The sequence below is a fragment of the Tamandua tetradactyla genome, chromosome X (assembly GCF_023851605.1).
Source record: "Tamandua tetradactyla isolate mTamTet1 chromosome X, mTamTet1.pri, whole genome shotgun sequence".
Lineage (NCBI taxonomy): Eukaryota > Metazoa > Chordata > Mammalia > Pilosa > Myrmecophagidae > Tamandua > Tamandua tetradactyla.
Genome location: NC_135353.1, coordinates 79,658,284 through 79,667,247, shown reverse-complemented (window position 1 = coordinate 79,667,247; position 8,964 = coordinate 79,658,284). Strand labels below are relative to the sequence as shown.

The 8,964-nt window shown below is 35.1% G+C and overlaps 1 long non-coding RNA gene across 1 annotated transcript; it reads left to right on the top strand.

Moving 5' to 3' along the window:
- The first annotated feature begins 1,193 nt into the window (after nucleotides 1–1,193).
- On the top strand, nucleotides 1,194–7,938 carry LOC143671596 (uncharacterized). Its single transcript, XR_013169608.1, has 3 exons — nucleotides 1,194–1,461; nucleotides 5,332–5,410; nucleotides 6,043–7,938. It is a non-coding gene; the product is annotated as an uncharacterized LOC143671596 (long non-coding RNA).
- Nucleotides 7,939–8,964: the final 1,026 nt, after the last annotated feature.

The following is an 8,964-nucleotide window of genomic DNA, read 5'->3' as shown; positions in this document are numbered from 1 at the left end:
ACCATCTGAGCAGAAAATCATCCTTAGGTAGTAGACATTGACCACCTAATGACATTAAGGCCTCCTCGACCCCCACAAGGAGACCCATTCAAATGGTAGAGCAATGAAAACAAGCTTTAAAATACTTCATTTCTTTTAAGTTACAGATCTGGTGGTCCACGCTGGGACTAGGGCCATTCCTATGGGGGACTGAGGCTGAATAAAGGCCATATAGCTCTTATTTGGCTTCAAGGAGAAAAGGTCAGTCAGGTAACATGAAACATATCCTTTTATCTTTCTGTGTAAGATGTTCCTACAACTTCCACCCCACCCCCCATAAACAGAGCCACGTGTGCAGAGTCCTAATTTTCCCTTTTATTTAGAATTATGAAATATTGATATTTGAAGAGCAAATTTATAAATGAAGAAACTGATAACTTATTCAAAACCATATAATATTTAATGGCAAAACCAGCACCAGTACTCTGATTTCCAGCTTGGGGCTCTCAGCAGAATAAATAAACCTTATTAAGGTAACACTTTAATTTCAAATCCTTTTTTTTTCTTTTTCAGTAATAAGAAACCGAAAAAAGGAAAAAACAGAGGACAGCTTGTGCTGGTTTGAATCTGTTGTGGACCCTAGAAAAGCCATGTCCTTTATTCTTCATTCAGTACTGCTGGGTGAAAGCTTCCTGATCATTTCCTTGGAGATGTGACCAATTGTGGATGGTAACTTTTGATTAGATGGTTTCCATGGAGATGTGTCTCCACTCAATCAAGATGAGGTTACTTATGGGAGCCCTTTAAGAAGGAACTTTTTGGAAAAAGCTCAGAGACATGACAGCCACCAAAACTTACAGAGCCAACAGAATGGCCAGAGCACAGGGAAAGCCATTGAAGAGAAAGCTAGCAGACTGTGCCATGTGCTCTTCCAGCTGAGATGGAAACCCCAAACTTCATGGCCTTTCTTGAGTGAATGTAACTGTAGAAGTCAAGAGTTTAAAGCAAGACCTACAGAATTTGTTGCAAGCTGCTGGCCTTGAGATGGCAGTGGTAAATTGTGGAGATTGTTATGTAGAGCAGTCTGGGAGGAAGAGAATGTTTACCCAAAACAGTTATGTTAAGTATGAAGAACACTGAGATAAGAATCTTGTTCCCTCAGGAAATGCCTGCATATCTATTGACATCCTGTGGTATATAACAAGGATCTGGTTGAGAATAAAGTTGTCTGAAGTCTGTCTGAAGTAAACTCAAGCTTCAGACCCCCTGAGCCCGCCTGTGTCTTTCTTTCTTTCTTCCTTTCTTTTTTTCTAATCATTCCTTAATATCCTTCGAGCTCCATTTCAATAGGAAGCAACATTTGGTGCCCAACGTGGGGCTCGAAGAAGAAGACTCCAAATCAATATTAAGGAACCAAGGAAAAGTCTCATTAGAGGCACATGTGTCCAGCCGATAGAAGAGGACTCGAGTCATATTGGTAAAGTAAGCATTTTCCTTGGATCATCAGGGTAACGGGTATTCATAATAGGTGGCTGGAGAAGTATGGAGTATGTATGTATGTATGTTTGTATGTTTGTGTGTTGAAAACATCATTAGGGTGTCATAACTAAAATAAGGTTCTAATGAAGTTTGAGTTATTTTGTATTTTAAAGGAAAAAAGACTTTGTGGATAAAGCAGAGAAGAGTCTAAAGCAGACTTCCCATAGTGAGATGGGAGAAATTGAGGGAAAAGGAGTGAAGAAAGTTCTGAATTGAAAACAGTTTTCCATGACAATACAGTGAGGCCACATGGGGCAATAACAGAAGGGAGTTTAGAAAAAATAAAGAAACTGTGTTGTTGTTGTTAGGAAGAAAATAGTAAAGGGAAATAGTTAATAGCATAAAGATGACACAGCCAAGAAATAATAGCCAGGGACAAGGTAACTCTAGTTGGGAAAAAGAGGTTAAAAATCTTCTTCAAGAAAGAAGCTATTTCTTAAAAAAACATAACAAAACAAAACAAAACAAAAACTTCAAAATAGAAACACAGAAGTGTAAACCTGAGGCAAGGGAAAAGGAAAGCAAATAAATAACTTAAGATGGGATGCATAATTATAAAAATTTTACATCAATATGAGCTACTTTTATATAAAAATTCATATACACCTGAGTCAGAAAATATTCAATAGGAACAATGCCATGCCAAACAAAAGTCAGTACTAATTAATGGTTCCTGTAGAATTATAATAGATCAGTCCCCTAAGGGGTATGCAATTCAGGATTGTAGTTCTGACTCAAAGTGTTCTGTTAAGTTACCTTGGTTTAATCTAAATAATTATTCTACTGAAATTATACCTATGCTACAAATAAAACCTTGTGACCAAGAATGGGAATAGTAACCCCATCTCCTTTCACAAACAGCAACTTGGAAACTGGCCATGAGTTTAGCTCCTACTCATATTTTAAAAAGAAATATAATTAAGAACTTTAAAATGAAAAATTCTTGTTAAAAACTATATATTGATAGTTAATGCATATTTGAAACATTAACTAAAGTATTTTAAGTATTTAACATTATTCTAACAAATTTAATTTTGATGGTAATTATATGTGGTAAAATATTTGTTCAAAGTAATGATTTAAGTATGAAAAATATGAAAGATGTATTTTTATTAACAGGAAAACAGAATAGCTTTATCCTAAAATGAATAACTGTTACTAAATGACAAGCCTAAACTAGTATAATAAGTGCTGAGGGTTTGTAAAAATGGAAATTATGGTTAAAATCAAGAAAGATTTAATGAGTCTAAAATGACAATGTTTTCTTGGACTCTTAGCCTGTTCTAATGAAATGATATTAAAAAATTTTTTTTTCTAAATAATTAGTTAAAAAGCAGAGTCTGTGTTTTATCAAAATAACTTATGTTAACTTTTATCCTATTGTTATCTGTATAAAAAATACTGATTTTCTCCTGGGTATCATTATACTGGCAAAAACTGCTTCTTTTCTTGCCCTAAACCAGGTGGCTTAATCTATTAATCTAAATACTATTACTATAAATGAATCTATTACTGGATAAATCATATTCAAATCATATAAATACCTATATTCCTTTAAGCCAAAATATCTTAAGGCTTTGTCCAGTCTTTATATAAACTACATATGTATAAACTAAATTTATCCTAAAATAACCATGGCTTATTTTGGGAGCAGATCAGATCTGAGGGCTGAATGCAAGGAAAAAATATACTTGTGGAGTCTTTTTTTTCACCTGATGTTGCCATTACATGCAACTGATGTTGTATCACATGACCTTGGTAAGGAATAATTAAAATGTACATTCTAGCTGGGAGGACTGGCTATCCCCCCAGAAGGAGGTGTACTTTAATAAAGATATCTAGGTCTCAGGAAGCTCCTCTTGGCCCCTAGCCAGTTCCCAGAGGACCCAACTGGGCCCGGTCATGTAAGCAAATCAAAATTTGGCCACTATTGTGAGAAAATACCATAAAAACTGCATGCAATAAATTTAAAATTAAAAAAACCGCACAACCAATTATAAAGAATCCACATTCCTGCATTCTTCTTAAATCAATCCAATGAATTCAATTTAAAAAATCTGGTCATTTACTATGGGTACACATCACTATTGGCACTCTGCATTCATTTTTGCTACCTGCCACCTTAGGGATTCCTAATTATATGTTACAAAACTTGTTTGGTATTTTACAAGGAGATTCCGATTTATTAAGCAAAAGGCATTTAGCTGCAGCTGAAAGAGAGTTACAATTAATTGAACAATGCATTAAAAAAGGACAGCTTTTTCAAATAGATCTAAAAAAGCCTGTTTTTATTATTTTCTTTACCTTGCAATCTCCCACAGGCCTATTTTAGCAAGACGGTGTTTTAAAATGGATTTTTTTACCAAACAATTGACAAAAATGTTTAAGTACATACTTGCAAAAGATTATTTCTTTAATACTCAAAGGTCACCAAAGATATTATCAATTAAGAGGTCATGATCCCTAATTGCATAGTGTGTGATCTCACAAAGGAAGAGGTTCAAAGTCTATATATTTTCAATACCTCTTGGCAAATAGCATTAAGTGACTTTAAAGGACAAATGAATAATCATTTGCTATGTCAAAACTTTTACAATTTTTAAAAATGAACGCAATGGATTTTGCCTAAAATAGTTCCGGCTTCCCCGCTAGCTATTACTGTCTTTACTGATGATAATATTAATGGGAAGCCTGCATATGTCACCCCAGTGGAAAACAAGTTAGAAAATGCCTTATACCTCAGCCCAGCGTACTGAATTAGCAGCTGTAATTCAAGTATTGCAAAGTTTTCCACAATCTCTTGATATTGTTTCTGATTTTGAATATGTTTACCAAACAGTTACTCACATTGAGACGGCTTCTTTGTTTAAAAGAAATGAATTGTCCTGAATGTTTTTACATTCACAAACATTAGTCAAAAGCTGAATTACTCCCCTTTTTATCATGCATATAAAGAGCTCAAACCAATCTTCCAGGTCCTTTATCATTACAAAATCAGCAAGCAGATACTCTTATGGGGGTAATGCAAAATCCCACAATATTTCACAAATTGACTCATATCAATAGCAAAGGGCTGTGAAAGAAATTTCCATCTTTTTTAAACAGCAAGCTCAGGACATTGTTAGGACTTGTCAAACCTGTGGGCCTTTAAATGCACTCCCATTTGCATCAGGGATTAATCCTAGAGGTCAAAAAGCAAATGAATTATAGCAAATGGATGTTACTCATATTTCACATTTTAGTAAAATGCAATATGTACATGTTATCATAGACACTTGTTCTCATTTCATCTCGGCTACCGCACAATCTGGAGATCGTTTTTGCCATGTTCAATCACATTTACTTAATGCTTTTGCTGTTATGGGATGCCCTCAATCTATTAAAACGGACAATGGTCCTGTTTATACAGGAAAACAATTTCATAAATTTTGTACTACTTTTAATATTACTCATATTACAGGAATTCCACACAATCCCTCATGGCAAGGAATTATTGAACGAGCAAACCGGACGCTAAAGTCTATGCTTTTAAAACAAAAAGGGGGAGACGATGATCAGGAGGATGATGTTATGAAAATAAGTACTCCTAAAGATCAATTAGCAAAGCCATTGTTTACTCTAAATTTTTAAACATTTATGATAATTCATCACAGACTCCAGCAGAACAACATTTTAGCAATTTGGAAAAGAAAAATGATATATCCCAAACAGAACTGCAGCTGCAGCCAATCTATTGGAAAGATGTTAAAGATGATTTATGGAATCCAGGAATGGCAAAGGTGTGGGGTAAGGGATTTGCTCTTGTCATTGCAGATGACGGAACTTCAGTTTGGATTCCCTCGAAGAGAATAAAACCCAGACATATCGACCTGGACAAAAAACAACTAAATGGGTAATGTATACTATAGGACATACAATTTTGATTGCTGAAGGACAGGGACATATTTATACTTACTGGGATTATCTGTGAGCCCTAACATGGGCCAATCCAACTTTACCAAAATAACCTAAATACAAGTTTAGGATTCCCAGGTCCAGTAAGAAGAAAACTGGTGTCAAATTTAATTCCATTTTTAGAAAGACCTATATGCTTAACTCTATGGATACAAAGGATACTTGCCTGTTAGGTGGGAAAGAAAGTTGGAATGGATGGTAGTCATGTCATATGGATTGAGCAGTTATCATAATTAATGATTCCTATGGAATTGTAAGATTCCCCTGTGGGGTTGAAGATAACTGAGGCTGTATGGATAGGCAAGCTAAACCAGAGTTATTACATAGAGGATGATTTGTGCCGTGATTTGGGATGATAAATACATTATTCAGAGAAATTTATGGGGAATTTTCCTAGGACTGGGACCAAATTTCATAGTGAATTCTAGTAACTATAACTTCTCTTTAGCAGCCATAAACACTATATACAAATATGTATTAGAGATCCATATATACTTGTTAAAGTTCATATGCATATAAGAAATCAAACTTCTAATTGTGAAAATTATTCTCTTTTCACTTGTCCCCAAGCATTTATGTTGCAGAAAAATGAGATGATTATAGCGGCAAGGAGAAGAGGTATTTGGCTGCTGGTGCAGATGTCAAGATCTTTGCAATCCTCTCCAGAAACACATATACTGATCCATTTGGCAAAAGAATATCTAAAAAGGACTAATAGACTAATTGGATTCATTATTGCATCTGTCATTGGAATCATTGGAAGCATCACAGTGGCTATAGTTGCTGGAACAGCATTGCAACAAACTATACAGATGCAGGAGTGTTAGAAAAACACCAGTGAACTGTGGCATAGACAATCTCATTGATGAGCAAACTAATAATAGACTAAATGATATAGAAATGACATTGGTTCATATTGGAGATCAAATGTATAATTTAAATTTTTTACAAAGTTTAAAGTGTAAAAGGAATGAGAGCAGTTTTTGTATTACCCTCTTTTAACATATGGCCTGTCTAAAATAGAATGGGAAAAGGGAAAAGGCATCTTTTAAGGCTTTCAGATAGTTTAAGTCCTGATATCTTAGAATTACAAAAAAGGGGTATTAAAATGTAAATTAGAATAATCTACATATAGCCTATGGAAGTAATGTTACACAATTACTTACTCAAGAGCTAAAAAATCTTAGGTTTGGGGCTGTTTATACTTTGCTTCCTCCTCAGCTGTGTTTAACAACAAAGAAAAAGCTGATTCTTGCAGAAACTCGTTGGCTCCCTCCTGAATCAAAGTCAGAGAGCTTGACTGGCAGCCAATGACGGGTAAGACCCTTCAGAGCCTAAGGGCAACCTAAGACAGGCACAGTCACCTCTGCTTATAGTCACCCTAAAAAGGTGATTCTTGTTTTCCTCGGCTTATAAAATAAAAAGGGGGAAATGTAGAAGCCAAGAGTTTAAAGCAAGACCTACAGAATTTGTTGCAAGCTGCTGGCCTCTGGATGGCAGTGGTAAATTGTGGAGATTGTTATGTAGAGCAGTCTGGGAGGAAGAGAATGTTTACCCAAAACAGTTATATTAAGTATGAAGAACACTGAGATAAGAATCTTGCTCCCTCAGGAAATGCCTGCATGCCTATTGACATCCTGTGGTATATAACAAGGATCTGGTTGAGAATAAAGTTGTCTGAAGTCTGCCTGAAGTAAACTCAAGCTTCAGACCCCCTGAGCCCATCTGTGTCTTTCTTTTTTTCTTCCTTTCTTTTTTTCTAATCATTCCTTAATATCCTTCGAGCTCCGTTTCAGTAGGAAGCAACATGTAACCTCTTGTTCGTACCTAAATTTAGACATTTTCATGGCCTTAGAACTGTAAACTTGCAACTTAATAAATTCCCCTTTTTAAAAGCTGTTCTGATACTGGTATATTGCATTCTGGAAACTTGAAAGCTAGAGCATAGCATATATTGTGTTTGGATACCATGTTTATATAAAGGTCAGAATGAGATTCAAACTGAAAATTTCACCATAGTCTTACAATAAAAACATATTGAATCTCCTTGGTAAGAATGTCCTTATCTTAATATCTAGTCCTATTATAAGGACAATAGAGGCATGACCATTTATGGAAATAATTTCTATTGTACACTTCATTACTTCAACTTTTAAGGAATTAGACCAAAAGGAAACTCTCTTCTTGCATTAGGTAGAGACCAATAAAATTCAACAGGCTTCTCTTGTGCATTTGATGATTTTTAAGTATTCCCTTATTCTGAATGTTTTCCTGCATAGATATTAGGAGTTATTTTAAATAAAACTAACTTAATTAAAAGTGGATATATTATCTAGACAGGTAAAAATATTTTTCATTATTGAAACAGCTGGCCACTGTGTTTGCAATGTAAATGCAGTTCCAAAGGAGTCTCTCCCTTTCCGTGTTATGTGTTAACCATATTTCATGTTTAGGTTCTCATTTAGTATCGCACAGGCATATATTTTTTAAATTGCAACAACTTTGTAATTTAAAATTAGAGGCAAAAGCATTATTGCAATTGTCATAATGACCACTGCATTTATCAGTGGTCAAATTAGGACAAATCACCTGTCACCTTTTTAAAAAAATATTTTCATTGATAAAACAATGTGCAAACACACAAACATTCTGAACATACAAATATTCCATACATGGCATACAATCAATGGCTCACAATATCATCACATAGTTGTGTATCCATTGCCATGATCACTTTTTTGAACATTTACATCACTCAGAAAAAGAAGTAAAAAAGAAAAAGGAAAAAACTAATACATGTCATATCACTAACCCCTCCCTCAAATTGACCACCAGTATTTCCATCTATTTTAGCCTTATATATTGTAACCTTTTTCCCCCTATTATTTGTTTATTTTTAATCAATATTTTTTACTCATCTGTCCATACCCTAGATAATGGGAGCATCAGACACAAGGTTTTCACAATTACACAGTCTCATTGTAAAAACTTTATCATTATACAATCACCTTCAAGGCACAAGGCTACTGGAACACAGCTCTACAGTTTCAGGTACTTCCCTTTAGCCACTCAAATACACCATAAACTGAAAAAGGACATCTATAAAATGCATTAAGAATAACCTCCAAGATAAATTCTCTACTCTTTTTGAAATGTCTCAGCCACTGACACTTTATTTTTTCTCATTTCTCTCTGCCCCCTTTTGGTCAAGAAGATTTTCTGAATCCCATGATGCCAGGTCCCAGCTCATCCTGGAATTTCTGTCCCATGTTGCCAGGGAGGTTTAAACTATTCCCCTATGTGGAATAGGGGGAGTGAGGGCAATAGGTTCACTTGCCATGTTGGCTTAGATAGAGAGGCCATCTGAGCAACAAAAGATGTTCTCTGGGGGTGACAGGCCTAATTTTAAGTAGGCTTAGCTTATCTTTTGCAGGAATAGTTTCAGAGGGGCAAACCCCAAGATTGAGGGCCTGGCCTATTGATTTAGTTATC